This window comes from Amblyomma mixtum, chromosome 1, assembly GCF_055824585.1.
Source record: "Amblyomma mixtum isolate Tamu chromosome 1, ASM5582458v1, whole genome shotgun sequence".
Lineage (NCBI taxonomy): Eukaryota > Metazoa > Arthropoda > Arachnida > Ixodida > Ixodidae > Amblyomma > Amblyomma mixtum.
In genome coordinates this window covers 224,603,535-224,625,965 of record NC_143012.1, presented here as the reverse complement: position 1 = coordinate 224,625,965, position 22,431 = coordinate 224,603,535, and the positions used below count along the sequence as shown (strand labels likewise).

The 22,431-nt window shown below is 51.1% G+C and overlaps 1 protein-coding gene across 1 annotated transcript in view; it reads left to right on the top strand.

The window, feature by feature from the left end:
* The first annotated feature begins 8,266 nt into the window (after nucleotides 1-8,266).
* Nucleotides 8,267-22,431, top strand: part of LOC149371048 (uncharacterized) — a 287,128-nt gene continuing 272,963 nt past the window's right edge. The window contains exon 1 of the mRNA XM_089564481.1: nucleotides 8,267-8,342. The gene's annotated coding sequence lies outside the window, so the exon portion shown is untranslated. The remainder of the gene's footprint in view (nucleotides 8,343-22,431) is intronic.

Genomic DNA, 22,431 nt, shown 5'->3' with positions numbered 1-22,431 from the left:
GTCCTAACGCAAGCGAAGAGCGATGGCAGGACCGGAATCTCTTGGAGCTGCGTTCGCACGAGGCACGCAGAAACGTGCAAGTACACGGATCTATTCTTCTTCCTCTTTGAGAACAATGGCTCCATGGACCTAGACGGCTCACCACTGCTGAGTTTGATGATGATGATGATGATGATGATGTCCTCAGGCTGAATGGCCCATACCCACGGCGGGGGATTGGCCAGGGTGCATAGCAGATACAAACGCACTCATATACAGGGAATGGAGTATATTTAAATTTAAAATTTTGGGACGCACAGCTAGAATTTGTACAAAACAAAAAATACGGAGAAAGAAAAGTTGTGAATTCACATTCTAGCAGAGGAATCTACCAGATGAAATTATATAATCGTGAATAGAATCGAACACTGGTTTCAGGGCATATCCCTTGGCGCTTGCCCCGAAGGATAAGAGAATCGGATTAGATAGAGGAAGCCCAAGCCGAGCGAGGGGGATCTCCAAGTAAATTCTACGGAGAGCAGCGAGCCGCCGGCAGGAGAGGAAAAAATGTTCTATAGACTCAATTTCGCCACAAGACTCACAAAGGTTGGATATCGAAAGCCCCGATCGGCATAAATAAAGATTAAGCCGCGGTATCCCGCATAGCAAAAGGGTCATGGACATCTCACGTTGCCTCGAACTGCACATCCGCACACTCCAAGGAAATGCCAGGTGTTGAAAATCCGCTGCAGCGAGGAGAGACTCATGGCTCAAGGTTTGGAAGCGCTGGAATCGCTGAAAGCGTGCTAGAGTCAAGTAAACAGTATTTGGGACGAAAGGGACAATAGGACCATCAAGGGCAGACTTTTGCTAAAAAAATCAGCCCTCTCATTAGAAACAATGTCACAGTGCCCAGGGACCCAGTGAAAGCGTACTTCTGTAACATGTGGAGGAATAAAAAATTGAAGGGAACGGCTCATAGGAGTACCGCTCGAGGTTTCGAGCGCAGCCAAAACAGAAAGGTTGTCTGAGAGTATAATAACCCGAGTGATACTGCAGGGATTCCTTATTAAGGCCAACTCAATGGCCAGAAACTCAGCTACAAAAATAGGGGTATAGTCAGGGGCCCGCAATGAGTAGCTCCAATCAAGAGCCCTTGAGTAAATACCAATAGCGGCCTATTCATTTTGCTGGGAGGCATCTGTATAGACGGCAATATGGTTAGGAAAATTGTCTAGGTACTCCTCTATGAGCCCATTTAACATATTGGCGGGCAGGTTCTTAGCATTCCTTGGGAGTGTGTTGTCAAAGAAGACTGCCGTGTCAGCCTGCCTGTGGTTGACTAGTACTAAAGATCTCATTGATACAGAAATATTTGACAGCAGGGAGTTAGTGAACACCCCCTGGGCGAGCTTATACCGAGGCCAGGGAGTACCAAAGAATAGAGTTGGGTTCGTTGTAAATATAGGGTTAGCCAATCCAGGAACAGGCTCCAAAGACCTTAAAAATGTCCGCAGAGTGATAAGCTCAAACCGGGAATTGAGATCAGGTATTCGCGCCTCCAAGTACAACACAGCATTAGCTACTGATTTCGGCAGACCTAGGCAAAGGCGCAGAGCGCGTCGCTCCATAACAAACAGGGGTTCACGCTTGTACTTTGGGCACCCGGAAAAGAGAACGGAGCCGAATTCAAGGATTGGCCGTACGTAGGTCTTATAAAGAAGTAGTAGAGTGTCTCGTCGCATACCGAATTTTTTGTTGCTGATCCTCACCAACCGGCCGAGGGCACGCTCACCCTCAAGCGCAATGCTTCTAATGTGTGGCCGCCAATCTAAATGCGGGTCATATATTATACCCAAGTATTTTATTGAATCAACTTGCGGGATGAGGATAGAGTGATACGACAGAGAGATGTAAAGAGGGGTTGCTTGTGGGAAAGCAAGGACGGCACGTCTTTGTTAAGGTCGCTTCGCTATCGTAAAATGTTCTCCCTAAGTGCTACGCGTATGTTAGCTATTGTTGTTCCTTTCGTGTTTACCGGATTCATTTCGCCCTTGTCAGTGTTCGTGTCGTCGTCATCCCCGTCGCTGTTGCTCTATGTGTAGCCTGTACAGACTGACTGAAAACTTTATTGGCCGAAGTATTTACAGGGAGAGTGTGGAGCGGTCCTTCAAGGGTCTTTCCTTAAGAACTATAGGTGGTCTCCTCATTACAGGAGCCCATTGGCTGTAGCTGCAGCTCGGGCGCGCCCGATCAGTTCCTTCTGGCTTGCCAAGTCAGAGCAACCGAGCAGGGCCACCTCCCAGTCATACCGGGTAGGGTTGGCATGTCCAACGATTTCTGTCAAGAAATTTTAAAATTAGAAAATTTTAAGATACTCTTAGTGAAATATTGGAAGTAATGGTGGATTCTTCTGATGTGTAGCAAAATCTTTCTTTTAAAGTGTTTCCATCGATCGCATCGAACAGTTAAGGCTCCCATCGAAAACCAATGGGGAACGCTTTTGACGACAACAAAAACGTTAATACAAAAAAATTCAAGACTGCCGTCGGGTGAACTGCGGATATATTGATTACTGTAGTGAAATCTTACATATATGAAAAAATCGCATTCATGAAAGGTTTCCGGCATAAAAATGGTTTTGTCCAGAATGATTGGGTATGCCATGTGGAAAATGTTCGAAGACCTTTCCTCACAGTGTGGGCACTTCTCCGTGCACACGGGGTCGAAATGCTATAGGACTGCCGGGCATAGCAGTGTTTTAGTATAAAGGAGAAGGAGTCAACGCTCCTCCGCCTTCGTGAGGTCCTTACACAGCTTAGGAAAGATTGCATGACCGAAATGGTAATGTTGCGTGATTTCCTTAAAGGTAAAAGCCGGAGTGTGGTCGGAGCTCACATCGGGGGAGGTAGAGGGCGATGCCTGGAGAGTGAGCGCGCGGGCAGCGGCGGCAGCCGCTTCTTTGCCCTCGAGGCCCGTGTGCGCGGGAGTCCACATTATCATGCGGGACGCTAGGGACCCGAGATATTGCTATCTTGAAGTATGCGGCACGCAAGACAGGGAATAAAGCCCGTTTCGATGTTTCTGCAGGCCCCTCGCGAGTCTCTAATGATGACCCGGGAGCCCTGATCGGCGGCGGCGAGCGCGATGGCGACCTCTTCCGTATGTGTCATGTCTTGTGCTTTGAACGTAAGGCCGTTCACCGCGATGTTTTGGTGGATGACTGCGGCCGTGTACCAACCCCATGGTGTGGGCTGGAGGCGTGCAAGTAGGATATTCTGTGTTTGTTCCCACAGTGGCGTGCCAAGGCTACCGCCCGCGCGAGGCGCCGGCCACTATGGTCGTCTCGTGTCATGTCGGCCGGAAGAGGGCGCACGTGCAGGGTGCCTGTATATTTCGGGGATGCGCACGCGCTTTTTCGTCAGTGTTGGATGGTGGACGTGTATTCTGGCAAGAATGCGGCGACATGACTGCGTCTTTGAGAGTCTTGTGTAGTGGTTCCTCGAGTGTGCTTCTCGAAGCTCCGAGAAGGTGCTGATCATCCCCAGGAGGCGCTGGTTGGACGTGGTTGGACGGTATCCATCCTGATGTCGATGCAGGCACAGTCACTCTTCCTGAGGCCCTAGGGTTTAAAGATACCAATGGTCATGTAAATAGATCTGCAGTGGAAGTTAGCAAAAAGCGATTGGAGGATTGGTGGCCGAAAAGCAGAGATGTGGCATAAGGTTAGAAGTGTAGGAAACCGTAGGTAAAAATGATGGCGAATCTCAATGAGAATTGCCAACACAGTAAACAAAAAAATAGTAAAGAAAGAAAAGCTGAACATGGTGGCAATTGCCACCACCCCGTTTCAAAGGGGGCGCTCCTATCCATCCATCCATCCACCATCCACCCATCCATCCATCCATCCATCCATCCACCCACCCACCCACCCACCTACCCACCCATCCACCCATCCACCCATCCATCCACCCACCCACCCCCACCCACCCATCCATCCATCCATCCATCCGTCCGTCCGTCCGTCCGTCCGTCCATCCATCCATCCATCCACCCACCCACCCACCCATCCATCCATCCATCCATCCATCCTTCCATCCACCCACCCACCCACCCACCCATCCATCCATCCATCCATCCATCCATCCATCCATCCATCCATCCATCCATCCATCCATCCATCCATCGACTAAGATGCCTCGATGCGGACATCAAGGCACCCTAGTGGCGACCGGGAGGTCAAGAGCACGCTTCTAAATTTTACGGAGAATTGCCTCGAGGCCATTCACGACAAACCTGCGAAGGTGGAGGTTAGGAGTCGATTGCAAGACTAGGCTGGTTACAAATGCGTGCGCCAGCCACAAGACGTCTTTGCACCGTAACTCCCTGCGCTTATTGGTGGTGGTGGTGGTGGTGAAAACTTTTATTTTGTGAAAAAGAGTTTGGGACCCACAGAGTGGCCCCGCTACATGGTCGGCGTCCCTAGTCCGGGACACCGCATGACGAGGTCCCGTCTCTCGTCCGTTTCATCAGAGCCCTTTGGGACTCAAGCGAGGAGCAGTTGAGGAGGGCAGTCTCCCATGCCTCTCTGGAAGGGGTAGGGGAAGGGGGGAGGTGGGGATTTTGAGTACATGCCCACACCATGTGGAAGATATCACAGGTCTCCCACAGTGTGGGCATCGCCCATCCGTGTTAGGATCGTAATGCTTTAAGATTGCAGGACAGAGTAGAGTACCTGTCTGCAGGCGCCTTAAAGTTCGCTCCTCCGTCTTACTCAGCCCTTTTGCAGGGGCCGGGAAAAGGCGGTGGATGTCGCTATAATGTGTTAATATTTCCCTGAATCGCAGCAGCGGCTGGTTAGTCTCCGAGCCAGAAGAGCTGGGATGAGGAGCCCGGTGAGTAAGCGCTCGGGCAGCCGCGTCAGTGGCCTCAATACCTCGTAAGCCCTGGTGGCCAGGAGCCCAAATGATTCGTTTGGGTGTTGGATCAGTGGGAGTCCGTCGTAGAATACAAGCAGCTAAGGGGGAGATCTCCCCTGCCAAGTAATGTTCACATGCTTTTCGGGAGTCCGTGATGATTATTCTCGAATTGGCGTGGGCGGCAGCAAGCGCTATCGCTACTTCCTCGGCCCGCATTGAATTCGGGGCTCGAAAGGAGAGTCCATCAACGTGCATTTCCTGGTGAACGACAGCGGCCGAGTAAAATCCCGTGGGCGATGGCCCTGCTACGTCTACATAATATACACCGGGTCGGGAGCCGTGTTGTCTCTCAAAAGCCCGAGCCCGCGCTTGTCGTCTGTTTTCATGCATGTCGGTGTCCATGTTACGGGGGAGCGGGGAGACCCAGAGCATATGGCGCCATAGTACTGGGATACGCTCCGCCTCCTCTGGAGTGCAGTCGTGTTGGATGTGTAAGCGGTTTAGCAGGCGGCGCCCAGGAGCCGTCTGCGTGAGCCGCGTGTATTGGTTCACGAGGTGGGCCTCCCGCAGCTACTGGTAGGAGTTTAGCACCCCCAATGCCTTGAGTTTGGCATTAGAGGTAGCCACCGGGAGATCCAGGGCTCGCTTAGTTGCCTTGCGGATGATGGCGTCTATTCGCGCCTCGTCTTGCTTAGTAGTGCGGAGATATGGCACGGCGTAGAGGATCCGGCTAGTCACGAAGGCATAGACGAGCCGAAGCGCGTCCCTGCCCCGCAGACCCCCCCGCTTGTTGGAAACGCGGCGGATCATGCGCCCTACCTGTTCGCCTACTCTCTTGAGTTTCGCAATAGTGGAGTCCGGTCTGAGTCTCTGGTGAATGAAAAGGCCCAGAATACGGAGCTCCTCCACCTCTCTAATAGGACCTCCTGACAGAGAGATGTGTATTGCTGTCCTATCCTTTGGGTTCGCTCTGACATGCAGAAGCTCTGATTTCGCTGGAGCACATTGGAGCCCACAGTCATTAGCATACGCATCGACTATGGAAGCAGCCTGCTGAAGGCGGTCCTCCATGTCCCCAAGGCTCCCCTGAGTGGTCCAAATTGTAATATCATCTGCATATAACGCGTGTTGAATGCCTTCCACCCGGGCCAATTGGCTTGGGAGGCGCATCATAGCAATGTTGAACAGGGAAACCCGGCGGACCATGCAGCCCACCTGATCGCCCACCTTGCGCAGTTGGACCAGTGTCGTGTGGACTCGGCTGTGTTTATGAATAGAGAGACTCGGTACTATGATCTCATCGTATTCTGGGGTAGGTCCGCTCACTAGGGTCAGTTCGATTTAAGTAGTTCATCTTGGTGAGGGGCAAATATGCACAAATTCCGATTTCGCCGGGGGGCATAGAAGGCCACAGTGGCAGGCGTAGGCGTTCACGATCTCCGCCGCTTGCTGCAAGTTTGCTTCAACGTCTACTACCGATAAGTGTTTAGCCCAAATGGTGATGTCGTCGATATACAGCGCGCGCTGTATCCATTCGACATTCTCCAGCTGAGCCGGGAGTTGCCAAATTGAATAGCATGCTCGCAGAAAAATACTTGCCCGTGAGGCGGCAGCTGAAGAGTAGTCTTGATCAGGACAGTTATGAACCTAAAGAGACAGTTACTTTCGAGGACTGCTGAAGCATTGTGTCATTTTTGTGCACCATTTTATGCAAGCACTCTTGGTATCACCACCATATGATGACTTTAGCGCAGCCTCCTCCGCGCTCTTTAGCCCCTTCACCATCTCCCCTCTCCCCGTACTGCGAGGGGGAAGTTTCAGTACTGTAAGGGCACTGAAGTAGTCTGGTGAGGGACGTAAATTTTTAAACAATGAAATGAATCATTATATCTGTTGACGAGAAAGTAGCTGCAACGATGCACTTCTCGGTGTCTTTTCTTACCAATCGGATTAGAACAAATGGTTTCAGGAATACGACTGTGGTACGTGTACTCTGCGACGTCAGTGCACGATAAAGATCTCCAGGTGGTCGGAATCGTTCCTGAGCCCTCCTGACTAGGCTTTCGCCAAGGGGCAGCAGATGCAGCTGAATGGTGGGTCTGGAAAAAGAAAGGCTCTGTCTAACTCTAGGCGGACGGACACTTCATCCGTATCCTGAGGAAGATGAATTTGCTTTAAGAAACGCAATGAGCAGTAACTGTCTCAGTTCTCGGTGGACACCTCAACCGCACCATGAGGGAAGGAACGTAAATGGGAATGAGAGAAGAAAGAATGAGGTGCTGCATTTGAGGGCTTCGGAGTAATTTCGGCCACACCGGGATCATTAACGTGTGCTGTCATCGTATAGCACACAGGCGTATTGAATGTTTCGCCTCTCAACCATTGGGGAGAAAGAAAGAGAGAGAATGAACTTCGGGCACTTCGGACCCTAGGACTCCAGTAGCTTCCTACGGCGCTTTGGCAATGGCACTAGCGCCTCCTGGTCTTCCAAGGTGTTGCTGGCAGCGTTACCTCCCACTGCTTCAGCGCCGCGTTGGGCGGTCGGGCTTAGCTGTACATGTCCATGTAGTAACGGGTATTAATGTAGGAATATCACCACACCAGGGACATCCATTCGCGTATAATGGTGGGTGAATGCGGTACAGGAGGTGGAGACTTGGGAGAGTGAGTGTTTGGATGCGTCTTAGGTGGTAAGAGTAGGTGGCAGGAGACATTACCGCCTATGTCTTCCATGTGTAGCAGGGAACGATATGGGGCAATATGCGCCCCACTTCCGCCTGCCTAGCGGGGGAATCTATTGTTGTACCGTCACACCTGGTGTCGTGTCATTTCGCGAACCACCTAGCGCACGTCTCCTGATTACCTCCGGGTTGGCGGCTTTCTTTTTTTTATCTGTGATCACATACTCATTACGGGTGATGTTGGGCAGCGTTCTGATTTCGTGTTCCCTGTGTTAACCCGTCGCATGATTGTGGGCCCTCGCTTCCCTCCCATGATGTGTTCCAACCGGGAGCTAGGCACTTCGAACATGCAGTTTCTTAAAATTACCTAGAGGGAAAAAGGAGCTGCGGTAATCCAGCGATTCGCTTGTTCAACCACCGTGTAGATATAGTGAACTAGAATATAGTGTAGAGGCGCAGCGGTACCGGGATACAGCTTCGTATTTGGCTTGTCTATTGAAGGGCACAAACACGTACTCAGTCGATAATACAGTCCAGTAAAACTTCTGGGAACTGCTTAGTTTCCGCACGAACCGAACACCGAGCATTCATTTGCGTTAAATACTATGAAACCGAATACGAGCCATATAAGAATTTGTGCCCAGAGCCACGCTATTGGCTTAACATTAGCCAAGCCAAATATGAATTGCCCCTTCCCGGCGTTCCCTCGGTTACAGTGTACCTCGGTGAATGATCTAGCCATCCAGTGCCCCCTGGAAGCTGGTCAGGGTTGCCAGGTTTGGCTACTTTGCGCCAAATTGGCTACTTTTGGGAGCTCTTAGCGACAAAAATTTCAGCTTGGCTACTAGGCTACTTTTTGGCTACTTTTGAAGTGCTGTTTATGAATACCATTATCCTGTTATACCTGCCTTGTTTTCGATCAATGGTGAACAATTTAGCGGGGTTAGGCCAAATGCGAATTAGTTGATCTAGCACTTCGGTTTTCACTTCCGTTTCGGTTCAAGGCTCGGTTTTCCACGTCGGGCAGGCTTCAGACAAAGATCGGCGACTTAATTGGTCTTGAGCTCCGTCTTAAGGGTATGACGGAATAGCATTAATGGGTTAATGCCCAGATATGTAGAATTGGTCATTCCCTACATGTATTGATTGCTGGGAGTCCTATCGCACAGGTGCAGTGGTGGAGCGATGCGACCCTGCCCTGCGATGGCAGGGGCGCGATTACGAGTTGCTCAAAATCGTCTCAATCGGAAAGTGTCTCAAAAAGTGTCTCATTTGCCCCGTTCCTATTGGTCGGTCGTGACCAGCGGCCATATTGGTTTTTTGCGTCACCGGCCGACGTCAGAAGTGCGCCAGAAGTGGTGACGTTGCTTGCCTAATTATGCGAGCCGATTGAGACGATTTTTTGAGACTGGAACGAGTGGTCTCAAACCGCTCGAGACAGAAAATGGCGGTTGTTTACATGGCCGGTGGCCGCGCGAGCAGCGGTGTAAGAGGGTGCATGAAGACGGTTTTGACGTGCCGGACGAGTTGTTTCGACGTTTTGACATAGGAAGGAGCATAATGGCTGTGCGACGAACTCGGGCGTTGAACTTGGAGGTGTGCGGGTGAGTGCGCGGTCAGTGGAGCGGCAAGTGCCTGTGCGCGCCTTCGCCGCCGGTGGGTTTCAAGACACCGTAGGAAATGAAGTAAACGTCGGCGTAGCCCAACCGACTGTGCAAGTGTTTGCGGTGAGTTGCGGAGACCACTGTCAAAGTTAAGTCGCAGAAGGTGCGCGCTTTCCGGCGAGACCCCTCAAGACAAGGCGGCGGCGAAGGTGGACTTCCTTCGCATAAACTTTCGCCACCGCAGTATCCCCGGCGGCGTCATCCGAGCATCATCCGAACGGAACGGCACCACCAACACGAATATCAAGTGCTTAACCCGAAGCGGGCGGCATGAGTTGGTTACGAGGCGGAAGAGTGATTGTTGCCGCAGTGACCGGGCGTGCCGGCTCTTAATTCCCGCAGTGAGATTGCAAGCTCCCATCAGCTGCACCGGTCTGCTTCCGTATGTCGGCAGTTGCTGCAGTGTGATTATTCATGGTCGCCGGGTATTTTCTGAACAAAAATAAATATAATCACGCATCGCCCTTGGAGCACATTTACCATCGATAGCAGCAAGGTGAGTTCACACTGGCGAGTCGCGGAGGTCGCGCGACAGGCTTAAATCGATTTATTACGCTCCCTCCCCGCTTTACATGTGCTTCGCAAACCGTAACTAATTGACCGAAATCGGTCGCCTAGAATACTAGCGCGACGATTGCAACTCGCCAGTGTGAACTTGCCTTGAAGCTGCCTTCGCCGGTTTTCGGGCCAAGCGCTCCTTCCAAATTGTTCTCGGCAGACTCGTAGCAATCACTGCCTTTAAACAGATTTTTCCGCGCACTTAAGACGTCTGCGCAGTACTTTGATTCTGCGTAATGTGTAAAAAAAGAGGACAGCCGTCGAATCAGCTGATTTTTTTTCTGGCTGCCATGTTTACGATGGCTGAATATGTGCGTGGAGGGATAAGGCTGAATCGGTTGAATCAGGCGGCAGCTCACGCCGCCTAGCCGCCGCTACCGACGCTTTTCCAGCGTCAGCGCACCCTCGCGGCAGCAAAAGTGACTGAAGAGCAAACTTAATTGCAAAATTGAGGACGCTTCTTCTTTTGCTTCATGTCGTTCAGTTTGAAACGTAGTTTGTTAGCGAAATAAAACATTCTTCAAATTATTAACGGCGTGTTTACAGCAAAACTTTAGTATACGGTCCCTTATTGCGCAACTAAATGCTTCCTGGGTGGAACCCTACTATTAGACACCACAACCTCGCTGCTAATTGGTTGATTCCGCGGTCAACAACTCGCGGTGTCGTCATTTTGACGTCAGAGTCTCAAAATTGAGACAAAAACTCGTAATCGCGCCCCAGGTGCTGCCACCAGTGGGGCTTGTATGACCCAGGTTGCTCTTCCCAGCAACCAGTCACAACTGACCAGTAATTTCATGGAGGAAGAAAAAACTAGGAGGGAGCATGACGTCACAATCGTGAAGCCTAGTCATAAAAAATATAATGGAAAGCATCATGGGAAATAGGCCCTCACGTGACAAGGCAGCGGTAGCTCTTAGCCGGATTTCGGTTTCGGTTTCGCTCTCTCGCTCTACGAGCAACTGCGCGACCATGTGCCTGCATGTGTTCACTGACGGCTCCGTGGTGAGCGCAAACTACTCGCTCGCCGCAGCGGCCACCATCCCCGAGCGACGCGTACGCTGACCAGGGTGTCGAACCGGAATTTTTTCGGGTTCGGTTCAGGTTCGGGTTCACACCTTTCGGGTTCAGTTCCGGGTTCGGTTCCAGAGCGACATTCCGTTCCGGTTCGAACCGGTTCGGACCGTACTGAACCGGTTCGAACCGGTTCAAACGGGTTCAGGGTAAAAAAATTAGAACGTAGATGAGTTTTAATCAACCTTTTTACGGTGTTTACATTTTTTTTGTTGCATCGATGTATAAAATAAAAAATCCAAAAATTTGTTCAATTAGAGATTTTCTCACTTTGCCCACTTTATTTATTGTCCGCTGCAAAAAGACGAATTTACGGCAAGAGCCGTAAAATGAAATAAACTCGAAATATAAGGTACGGCTATGTGTATGCTATAATCCGTCTGATGATATATGAGGAGAAAAGCCGCTGGATTTTGCATCTACAAAACTCTATAGCTTGAGCGATTTCGGAGACCTCGTCGTGCGAGAAATTGATCTCTTTGCAGCTCGAGTCAGTCGGGAATTTTTCGTACGCAGTGCACTTACGCGGGCGCCGACATGACCGCCGCACCCGGCCTCTACGTTCCCGCGCACTATTGAGAAACGGAGCTGCCATGCATCGGCTCCTATATACAGACAGACACCTTTTCGTCGTCCCGAAACCGACTTGCCGGTCACTCCCACCCACCGCCCTTTCCTACATGATACGGGCATATGCGAGAACCCCTCCACCACCCCTCCACTACCCATCCCCCCCCCCCCCCCCCCCCCCCCGAACGAGAGCCTCGTGGGATCACTAGCTCTCCCTAACACACTGAGGATACCAAAACATATTTTATTGAAATCACCTCTTCGAAATAGCCTTTGTGACTCGCGTTATATATATAAAGCCCCTGTCGCTCAGTATCTTAAAAAAGACAGCTAATCGTGTATTCTTACTAGTACAGTGGGAAATTGCGACTATGAATTGTTATGATGACGTCGACCTCTTTTATTCTGATAAAAAGAGTATGATGAAAAAAAAACACGCTTGGATAGGTTAGGTTGAGGCGCTTCGTTTCTGCACAGAGACAAATTGGTAACATCTTCGATGGGATGTTGCGTTGCAACATTCTTGCAAGTGCAGCATTCTGCTAGGAAGAAGGTGTACTTGCACTGCGTAGAATTTTTGTAACTTTTCCTGGGGGCTATCAAAGGGAGCCTGTGCCTCTACAGAATTTTTTGCGCCTGGTAGAGTCTGGTGAATGTGTCGTGCACCATTTGTTCGCCAACTTGTTTCAGGGCATTTATCTTCTAAACTACAAACAAACCCTTTCTGGGAGCTGTGCTTAATAGGCGGTTCAGTGCTCGTCTGTCTTTTCTGGGCAAGGTCGTGAGAGAACTTTGTGCTGATACATTCGGTTTTCTCCCTCTTCGCTTTTCCTTGGGATACCTGTACGACCTCTTCACAAGGCAGACGACAAATTTTGTGATCGGTCATTAATTCCTCTACCCATATATCTGCAGCAAGTTACCTAGCCTTTCTTGATACGAATTCAGCGGATGTAGTCCAGCCCAACGGCCGAAGATGTAACGAACGGGTGCGGTGTTACCGAGAAAATATGCATAAGGGCAAAGACAATTCGTCGCAGATACAACTAAAAACTTTTGCCGCACCACTCGGTTATAGCGAACGAGGAGGCGCGGTAAACTATCCTCGAAGTTGAAGAGGTCGTGCTTCCAGTAAGCGCGGAGTGAGAGAACGCCTCTCACCCTTCACGACACCGCTCCGGAATGATCATGTCGGCCCAAAAATGCGATAAAAGGCGGCACTGCAGTGCGCAGCGCTAACCGGAAAATCCGGCGTCTGGGAACACTGTACACAGTAACGTAAACACGGTAATGACATGCTATAACTCCCTATTCAAACAGTAAGTAACCGCAGGCCAAGCCCGCGTCGGCGGCAAATGAGGGCAATCACTGCCTGCGTGTTCGTCGGCTGGGCAAAGCCTCTCAAGTGGAAGAAGCGCGGTGCGTGTGAGAAAGGGGCATCGTCGAAATCGAAGCTACTGACCATGGTCGTGGATCAAGTAATAGCAGCGATTTGAGAATTTTTAAAGCCTTGCTAGCCATGCGTGCTAGCTACGGGCTGGTCACGTGGTATGCATAGCCTGCCCAGACGGCTCCATCTTTTGCGCTGCTTTCACGTGCAGGTAGCGTCATAAAGCGGCCAGTGCAACTGATGCACTCTGTTCCATGAGCGTTGCGCTACTTTCGTCGCTGCATGAGCACAGGAACGACAGAAGCAGCTCGAAAACACACGTGACCGGACGCATGTAGATGTGTGACACCGCTTCTTTGATCCATGGCTGGCCAGATGTTTCCTGGCCAGCCGTGGATCAAAATTGCAGAAGCGCGGGCTGTGACGAAGACGAACACCAAGTACAAGCACTCCTGTACTCTCAGGAATCTTTTTTATGTGGCCGACCTGCCACCAGCTGCTGTGGTCTCTTTAACCACGATTAGTTATACACCCGTCGCTAAATTTTATAGTTGGCAGCAAGGGTCTCCACGACGATTAACTGACCACCCTATAGAGCCTGAAAAGAGCCGCTGCATGATCTGCTTTGCACAAGTAGGCGCGCATAAAGCAGTTTTATAAGAAATAAACGCCACTTTTAGTGGCCTTAGTATTTTTGGCTTTTATACGAAGAGTCCACTTACTACGAACATCAGATATAACGAACAGAATCCGCGTGACTCTCAGGTTCGTTATAAATGGGCTTTACTGTAGTTTCAATCAGCCGCAAAAACATTTTTCACGCTTCAAACGTGGATCTTACGTGTTAGGACGTACCTTTGCGCTAAGGAGGCGTTTGTGGCATGGTCATTGAATTGCTACCCGTCAACAAAATAATAGTTTCTTTTTGTCGTGATGCTGCGTTTTTTTGGGGCATACTTCAGCAGTCTCTTAAAATGGACATTGAGATCATGCACTTCACAATAACATTTCTGTCTGCGACGAAGTCCTCCGGAATTCCGTGCGAATTCTTCGTGTTCGTAGGACCGCTTAGCGTGTGGAACACCCGCATGATGGATCAACACGCAGAACCCCCGCGTTCAACGAGGTTGCTGTTCAGAGAAGGGTGCTCTTTACCGCTGAAGGAATATGCTGCTCAAGCTCAATCTCCTGACTCATTCCGAAATTTCGATGAGCGATCGAAGTAAGGGAGCCATGGTGGCGTAAGGACTTATGCTGAGATCTCTGAATTCGTCGAGATCAAGCAAGGCACGAGGGATGTCATAGAGGTTCCTAATATTTCATGCAACAACGATAAAAAGAAGCCTCGGAGATGGCGGAGTAACCTAAGGCATCTCCAAATGGAGGTTTTCTGTTGCGCCGCCACTGATACGAATCCAACTCGGAGTGTGCATATTCGTTTAGTTGTCCTTTTTACTGCATTAGCAGTTTAGCCTCCCTTCCCAAAAATAACCGCACTGTGTGTGTGTGTGCGTGTGTGTGTGTGTGTGTGTGTGTGTGTGTGTGTGTGTGTGTGTGTGTGTGTGTGTGTGTGTGTGTGTGTGTGTGTGTGTGTGTGTGTGTGTCTGTGTGTGTGTGTGTGTGTGCGCGCGCGCGTGCGCGCGTGTGTGTGTACGCGTGTGCGTGCGTGTGCGTGCGTGTGCATGCGTGCGCGTGCGTGTGCATGCGTGCGCGCGCGCGCGCTCTATCACGTCATATTTCGCCAAGGTCATCGAGTACTGCACTTTGACCTTCAGCAGATTGGAGCGCCAGAGGTGTGGCTGTGACGTAAGACCACGTGGCTCACCGCTGCTCCGACCGCCGCTTCACCAGACGTGGTGATGTGATGTGCACGTGACTCGGATGCGACGCAACCTTGGATCAGCAGCCGAGCTCCACAGCCACCGCGGCATTTTCTTTTTCTTTATTGCACCACTGACTGTCACAAAATTCGGCGCATTTTTGGAACAAACAAAGAAAAACCGCCGCGCGCACGGCGTCTCGCCGGCGCGAGCCCGACGGGGGGAAGGGAAAGCCCCGCCGAGCGCGTGCCTCTCTCTCCACCGCCGCGGCGTGCGCCGAGGAAATGAGTCATCCCCGCCGATTATTCTCGAACATGCGAGTCAGTTCTACGGCTGACGGGGGGGAAAGGGCGTAGCCTTGCGTGCACTAAGACACGTCCTCCTCACCCGTCGGCGTCGGCGCCGCTCAAGAACACGCTCGAAACTTCGAGATGCGGCCCCCGACCTCTGACCAATGGGGACGCGCGGCCGGTGAGAAGAGGAAAGGGAGACAGCACTGCCAATGCTGCGTGTATGTGCGCGCCTACTCGGGCGCGAACAACAAACAGACGGGAGAGCGAGCCTATAAAGAAGGACGTTGACCGCTATCAGTCAGTCCGGACCGCCGTTTAAGCTTCATCGAAGCGCGCCCGTTCGACTCCCGGGAAAACACCACTCGGCCAGCATCGGACCAACGAGGCAACGTTCGCCAGTCTGCGGGACGGCATCGTCATGGAACTCTGGTCGTCGGACTGCCGCAGTGCCCGGTGAACAAATTGTGTTTTGTTTGTTTACCTCTCTCTCGTGTGTTAGTGCACTTTAGGTGCAATATTGCCTCTGTATTGTATTCTCTCTCTAATTTAACTTTGCACGAGTTGCATCGTTTGTTAATCACTTTGTATGTGCTTGTACTAGTGATTGTGTAATCCTCTGTATCGTATCTTTGCTGCATAAACTTTGTTTTGTTTTGTAAACCTTTGGCTCCGACCCATTCTCTGGCTTGCGACCAGCGAAAGCTGGGCACCGAACGCCCAAAAACCTCTTGTCACTTGGTGGCTGGTCTCCGCTGAGTTTGCCACGCTGAGTCGAGGGCATCTCCTTCGAGTCCGAGACCGCTACCCCCACACGCTCTAAGGGTGTCTGGGAGCTTCCCACTTAAAAGTGCGCGAAGTCTAGGTGACAATATATTCTGGCGTCCGCGACAGGACGTTTGGTGTTTGCAAGCACAGAGAACGGAGAAAGAGTCGGAAGGAGTTTACGAAGAGGTCGTAAACGAGTGTTAGCAGCAGAGCGATATTGTGAGGTGCCGCGCAGAGGCGGTTGGATCCGGTTCCCCGAGTTGAGCTATGTTCGAGGCTTGAACAGCTGAGACTCCAAAATGGATCTAAGAGATATTGTGAAGTTGGGTCGTCAGCTGGGCCTGGAAGAATCCGAGATTGCGGATTGGGTGAACCAGGAAATAGAAGGAAGAGAGAGAGAACGAAGAGAAAACGAGGAGAGGCAAAGAGAGATGGCTAGAGAAGCCGCTGAGAGAGAAAGAGAAATGGCTCGAAAAGCCACTGAGAAAGCGCGAGATGAAGCGCAGAGAGAAAGGAAAAATGCCCGAAGAGAGGCAGAGAAATTCGAATTGAAGCAAGAAGATGTTCATCTAGAGAATGAGATTCTCGTGAGGGATGAAGTGAGGAACAAGAGTGAGCTTCAGCTCAAAGCTCTTAGGAAAAGAAGGGGCAAGCGTGGTAGAGTGCCAGAGCCCTCGCAGAAATGCTACCGGTGCAAGAAGATAGGCCACTACGCCTCGGATTGCCGTAGGAACGTAGTGAGCAAGAGAATGCCTGTTTGCTTCAAGTGTGGAGATAAAGGGCATAAAGCAGCGGCGTGCCCAAGTCTCGAAAAACCAGCACCACAGGTATCGCAACCCTGTGGCTCTTCGTACGACGGCGAGGAGGAAGACTTTAGGGCCGACTGCGTAGAACAGGCGTACTGGGAGAAACCTCCAGTGTTATGCACAGTTACGTGCGTCAGACCAGGGTCTCTAACTGAGGGAATGCCGGTTCTTCCAGGAAAAATTTGTGGAAAGTCGGTTTCCGTTCTGAGAAGCACAGGAAGCACCGGAGTCTTCATCAAAAGGGAATTGGTCTCCGATGAAGAACTTACTGGAGAAATGAGCCCTGTGTATTTCTTGGATGGTTCCGCACAGCTGTTACATGAAGCCAGAGTGCACGTGAACACTCCGTACTTCACCGGAGAAGTGACAGCGTTGTGCATGGAGCGCCTACTCTATGACGTCATCCTGGGTAACATCAAGGGCGCGAGATCGCCGAACGACCCAGAAATATGGGACACCGGTGCGGCTGACGAGACCGTCGCTTCCCATACGGAAGAAAGGTCGGCAGGCGATAGGTCTACAGTAGAGACGGCGGCTCCAGCACAAGCGAAGGCAGAGAAAACGGAGTACCATTTTTTAGGCTCTAGTGAAAACATGTGCAGTAATAACGAGACTGATTCGGTGACAACCATGGAAGAGGTTGCAACTAGCTCCACTAATGAGAATGGGGTTGTGGAACAGCTGGTTCTTACAACTTTGATTGAAGAGAGTGAAGACCAGACCGAAGTGTCGCTTCCTCAGGAAACTGAATGCGTAGCTACTACCGAGGTAGTAGGCTTTGAGGTTAAGGCCAACCTGACGGTTCAGTCAGAGGGGAGCCTAGAGCAGCCGCCTGAGGACGAAGAAGCAGTTGAGATCCGTATGGAGGAGTCCGAGTGCTACACCTCTGAGTCCGGCAGTGAAGACCACGAGAAAGAGTGGTTAAATGGCATTGAGTGTGAAAGCTCAGATGTAGTAATAGCTGAGGAGAGCGCACTCAGTGACGACCCGGGAACCGTTCCGAGTGAACCGTCGAGCAGCGAGGAGAGCTTCGCCGACGAAGAAGGCGAGGAAATTTGTGCCTCTGACGAAGGAGAATGTGCAGTGGAAGGAAAGGAGCAGACTGAGGAAAGGTCTGTATACGACTGCACTGAATGTGACCAACTGAAGCAAGGAGTTGACAAAGGAGAATTCATAAGTGAGAACGATCCTTCAATGAGTCCTGAACCGTGCTTCGAGCACTGCGCTCAAACAAGAGTCAGAAAGAAGAAAAGGAAAAAGGACTTGGAAGAAGATAGTTCAGTCCTCGAAGAAGAAGAGAGAGCTGAACCAATGGCTTCATCGCGAGATAAGAACTCGGATGACGCAACTGACAGTGAACCGGGCTTGACCCGAAGGAGAATTCGGAAGAAAGTAAAAAGAAATGAGTCGGACACCACCAAAGCAGGTGAAACCGAAAAGCAGAAGCCCTGGAGAAAATTCAGGAAGAAAATGAATAGAGACAGAACCAAGCTGAAGACAGCCGAGCCGAATGCAAGCGAGCTGCACGAGCACCGCAGCAAGGTCAGAAAGAAGCTCAGAGGAACGAGCCCAGCCTACAGCAAGGACTCAGTGTGGAGGCGCAAACGGAAACAGAAGAGCGCACACGGAAAAGAGAGCAAACACCTGAAGCGCAGCCGTCGTAAGCGAACTGGCGTTAAATTTTCTCGCAACAGACGCGCTGGCCAGAGGAAAAGAAGAAGGGCTCGAAGACTGGCCACAGAACCAGAGAGGAGTACGAGCAGGAAGCGGAGCCAAAACCGCGTTCGGAAGAGAAGCCTCAGCATGAGGCGAAAGAAGAGCAGAGCTCGCGACAGAAAGAAAGGTCAGAGTCGCGTGCGTAAGAGAACTAAAAGCGCGACTGAAACCTTGAGCGAAACAATCCTGTTCCGAGCCCGCTGTGTAGGCCAAACCTGGAAGTATAGGCGAAAGTATGCCTCATACTTGAGTGCTTCTTGTTTGCAATGTTGTGTTAATATACTGCCCAATCGCGGTGTGTTTTTATGTGCATTGTGAACATTGCACTGTGTTATGTATCTTAAAACATCAAGTAGTGATGTATGTATTTTGGCATTCGCCACTGACTTTGTGAGCGCATGCATGTGCGCGCGAATTTTGTGGTTTGTGAATATTGTTACACAATATTCTTAAAGGAAGGGGCAGTGTCACAAAATTCGGCGCATTTTTGGAACAAACAAAGAAAAACCGCCGCGCGCACGGCGTCTCGCCGGCGCGAGCCCGACGGGGGGAAGGGAAAGCCCCGCCGAGCGCGTGCCTCTCTCTCCACCGCCGCGGCGTGCGCCGAGGAAATGAGTCATCCCCGCCGATTATTCTCGAACATGCGAGTCAGTTCTACGGCTGACGGGGGGGAAAGGGCGTAGCCTTGCGTGCACTAAGACACGTCCTCCTCACCCGTCGGCGTCGGCGCCGCTCAAGAACACGCTCGAAACTTCGAGATGCGGCCCCCGACCTCTGACCAATGGGGACGCGCGGCCGGTGAGAAGAGGAAAGGGAGACAGCACTGCCAATGCTGCGTGTATGTGCGCGCCTACTCGGGCGCGAACAACAAACAGACGGGAGAGCGAGCCTATAAAGAAGGACGTTGACCGCTATCAGTCAGTCCGGACCGCCGTTTAAGCTTCATCGAAGCGCGCCCGTTCGACTCCCGGGAAAACACCACTCGGCCAGCATCGGACCAACGAGGCAACGTTCGCCAGTCTGCGGGACGGCATCGTCATGGAACTCTGGTCGTCGGACTGCCGCAGTGCCCGGTGAACAAATTGTGTTTTGTTTGTTTACCTCTCTCTCGTGTGTTAGTGCACTTTAGGTGCAATATTGCCTCTGTATTGTATTCTCTCTCTAATTTAACTTTGCACGAGTTGCATCGTTTGTTAATCACTTTGTATGTGCTTGTACTAGTGATTGTGTAATCCTCTGTATCGTATCTTTGCTGCATAAACTTTGTTTTGTTTTGTAAACCTTTGGCTCCGACCCATTCTCTGGCTTGCGACCAGCGAAAGCTGGGCACCGAACGCCCAAAAACCTCTTGTCACTTGGTGGCTGGTCTCCGCTGAGTTTGCCACGCTGAGTCGAGGGCATCTCCTTCGAGTCCGAGACCGCTACCCCCACACGCTCTAAGGGTGTCTGGGAGCTTCCCACTTAAAAGTGCGCGAAGTCTGGGTGACACTGACCCATCGTGAAGGGTTTTATTTAGTACCTGCTGTCGCTGACAACGAACGCTTGTAAAAGTAAATTTTGCTCTACCCACTGCGGTGGCTCAGTGTTTTTGACGCTCGGTTACTTATTCGGTGTACCCGGGTTCGAACCCGGTGGCGTTTCGTTGGAGGGAAACGCAAAAGGCACCCATGTGCTGTGTGGTGTCAGTGCATGTTGAAGTCCAAATATTCCGAAGCCCTCCCCAACTGCACCTCTTCCTTCCTTTCTTCTTTCACTCCCACCTTCCCCCTTCCCTTGACACTGTTCCTGAGCCATTTCCTTTTCCCGAAAACCACTGCCACAGCGTGGTTGGGTCGTTGCGCTAATGTTTCATATATTTGTGGTAAATGACACAAATAAAGGGAAGGCATTCTCAATCGGTACTTAAAGGACTGTGCACAAAAATTTTATTGCGTGCTTTCTTCTTTCAAACGATGACTTAGATATTGGGATACGTGGATCACCATACGGTATTCGCCTACGGCCGCTGAATAATTTAGAAAAGAATTTATTCTCCATGCTGTTTAGGATTTCATCAACCTAAAAAAGCTGTGACTTGTAGTTGAACTGTCACGTGAGGGCTGCAAAAACTGTGATATAGACGCTGATACTTCGTTTTGACTCACTGTAAACCAGCCTGCGTCAAAGGCTATAATTACAACAAACGACTTACTAGCAGTTACATTGCCGGTTTGTTTCGTGCCTCATGTAACCTAAATTTAACTACAGGTAACAGCCATCGTTCTGCTGATGAAACTAAAACAGCGTCACGAAGAAATTCGAATACAAATTATGTATTGGCTGCAGGCGAATACCACGAGGTGGTCCATGTATACCAATGTCGAAATCATCGTCTGAAAGAAGAAAATGGGCAAGGAAAAATTTGGTGTCTATAGTCCTTTATTGAGCTAGATCAGTGCTAACAATTTGATTAAAACCATACGCAAACATAAAAAGGAGAAGCAATAGCTCAAGTTTTCACATAAACCTGACTTACAGTGCTTTAGAATTGGCGCTAGTACATTACAGAAGAGTCGATTAGGTTTCTTTCCACACACCATACTTCATTCAATTTTGTCGTCTCATGTACTGGGTGCCATTCTCCCACTTTCCAACACAGACAACTTGGGATGGATAAACCTACGCGCTAGGCTATCTCATTTTGTCTGAAAAAAAAAAAAAAAAGTGTGCCGGGTTCCAAAAAAAAAAGCGGGGCTGAACCGAGCTCCGAACCGGTTCGGAACGGTTCCTTTGAATCGTTCCGGTTCGGGTTCAGTTCCAAGATGGCGAAAAAAATATGGGTTCGGTTCGGCTCCGGTTCCGGGTGAAAATTCGGGTTCGGTTCCGGTTTCGGGTTCAGGTTCGGTTCCGGTTCGACACCCTGACGCTGACTGTGGCGCAGTGGAGATATTGGAGCACATGCTCCTTCGCTGTGCCGCTTCTTCAGTGCCGCGTCGCGAGATGCTCGCGGCCTACAGGGCGCTGGGAATCATCCCGGGCAGTCTCGAAGCGCTCCTGTGGCCGCGCGGCAGTGCGCGCACCCGTGACAGGAGCCTCTGTGCGTTCATCGAGCAGACGGGCTTGACTTCCCGCTCGCTCTTCGCCAGGTAGTGCACGCGTGACACGAACACTCCGTGGGTGCTACATCGGACGGTATACGTGGCCGGGCGCCCCACCCCGGCCGCTAGTGCAATGTGCCGCGCGCGCGATTAGTCCGAGACAGGACGCTACGTGCGCGCGGCTACGTGGTACATACATTTTACTTCTTTTTGTAAGTGGTTGTGCGCAGTGGCCGGGAGACCCCGCGCAGGGGCAGACGTAAAGCCACAGGCACTCTCTCTCGCTGTAATACTTCACTGCTGCATTTCACGTCGGAACCGCGTATGTGCGCAAGCGTATTCGACGCGACTTGTGCCTCGAGAATAGCAGAGAACGGCGGGCCCATGGCCGGGCCGAAGTCTGCCTGTCCGAGAAATAGAATCTTGCGCAGCGCGCCGCAGCACTCGTTAAACACGTCCGTCCGCCGTGAGCGCTCTGGAAGCCATTGCGCCCTTTTTTAGAGGCTCTTCGCCTACTCTCGAGTTCTCCGAAATAAACGCTCCATATGTGTGTATAATGACGAAAGGAATTCCTCTCCATTCTCTTTATGAACCACAGTTGAACAGTGACGAGGTCGCGGCCGCACCCTTTGATGAAAAGTTTACCTGCAGTTTTCTACAGTGCACCCAAAAACTCGAGTGTAATCAACAGAAGTGTTGAGACGCGGAGCCTTCAGACAACCTCGAGCTCGGTGCGCATTCCGCCAAAGCTGCAACAGTGGCGCTGCGCTTCTGCGCTACATCGGAGCACGGACGTTCACTAAAAAGCACCGCTGGTTCGCAGTCTGGTAACTGTGGAGGAGGGCCTATTTCCCAAGCGCAAAGGCATGGAGGTAAAATGGCGAAAGGGCCCTAGGCAGCAGCGTCAGAGGAGAGAGCTTTCAGAGGCTGAGCGCGCTCTCTCCTAGTTTTCTTTCCTCCATGAGTAATTTAACTGCCATAAGCGACGGTGGGGAGTGCACTCATAATCTGGTGGGCAGGGCTTCACTCCTAGATTTTCACGTACGCCTTCATGTAGGACTCACATAGGGCATCATCTAGGGCTGCACGTAGGGCCTCACTTTGTTTACTCACCACGAA